Genomic DNA, 1490 nt, shown 5'->3' with positions numbered 1-1490 from the left:
AAAATGGCCACATACAATAAGGTTATTTCCAATCTGAATTGGATCGCTTTTCTAACAGGTGGCATATAAGTGATTTTATATACTTTTTTAAAGCAGGCTTTCCTGTCTGTACCCACACTAGGGCATTACTTGAGTCAATACCACCATTTTCTTTGTTATTGAAAGTCATCCTTTTACATCAAGCCCTCATATTCCACTGTCAGCTACTGTAGCTTTTATCTTACAAGGGCAGGCACTTAAGTTGTCTATACTACTGTGCCAATTTTATTGCACTCAAACTCCATTGTAATAGGGAAGTTTCTTGTATCTTATTTTGAGGAGTTATCCCTTATGGACCTCCAATCTGAAACCGAACACACTCAAAACCATAGAAATGGTGGTAGACTTTAGGATAAACCTGCCCATTCTACCACCCCTTACAATACTAGACAACAGTAGAGACCTTCAAATTTCTTGATTCATATATCTCAAGACCTAAAATGATCACCTAACATCAAAAATGTCATCAAAAAAGCACAATAATGTTACTTCTGCGCCAACTCAGGAAGCTCAAACTGCCCAAGGAGCTGCTGATACAGTTCTACACTAGAATTATTGAGTCTGTCATATATTTATTTATTTATTTGTTTGTTTGTTTGTTTGTTTATCATACAAATATAGTATTGTAGTATGTTTAACATAAGTATAAAGTAGAGATAGAAAAGATAAAAAGACGTTAGGACAGGGATGGTAGGCACCAAAGGTGCACTTATGTATGCCCCTTACAGACCTCTTAGAAAAAGGGAGAGGTCTATTGTAGATAATGTAAGGTTGAAGGTTTTGGGATTGGGGGAAAGAAACAACAGAGTGCGGTAGTGAATTTCAGGCGTTGACCACTATATTTCTGAAATCGTATTTTCTGCACTCTAGTTTGGAACGATTTACATTTAATTTGTATCTATTGCGTGCTCTTGTGTTGTTGTTGTTAAAGGTGAAGTAGTTGCTAACAGGGAGTACATTTTGATGTATGATTTTGTGAACAACAGTTAAATCAGTTCAGAGGTGGTGTAGCTGTAAATTTTCTAAACATAATAATTGAAATCTGGAGGAGTAGGGTAATTTGTTGCGTGAGGAAGAGTAGGAGTGGAGGACTCTTCTGAAGTATTTCTGGACTCCTTCAATTGTATTAATATACTGTATGGTACTGTAATGTAATGTATTGCTGTACTGTTTGATTTGGTTCTGCAACCCAACAAGACAGAGACTTCAGAGGATAATCAGAACTGCAGGGAAAAACAATTATTGTTAACCGGCCTTCCATTGTGGACCTGTATATTGCACAAGTCAAAAAGAGGGCCATGAAAATATTTACTGAACCCTCGCTTCCTGGACATAAATTGTTTCAACTCCTAAAATGATGCTATAGAGCACTGCAAACCAAGACAACTAGACATAAGAACACTTTTTCTCCAATACCATCACAAATAATTATCTCACCACTGTTAAACTAT

The sequence above is a fragment of the Erythrolamprus reginae genome, chromosome 2, assembly GCF_031021105.1.
Source record: "Erythrolamprus reginae isolate rEryReg1 chromosome 2, rEryReg1.hap1, whole genome shotgun sequence".
Lineage (NCBI taxonomy): Eukaryota > Metazoa > Chordata > Lepidosauria > Squamata > Dipsadidae > Erythrolamprus > Erythrolamprus reginae.
The sequence above is the reverse complement of the archived record's forward strand: the minus strand, read 5'-3'. Positions refer to the sequence as shown.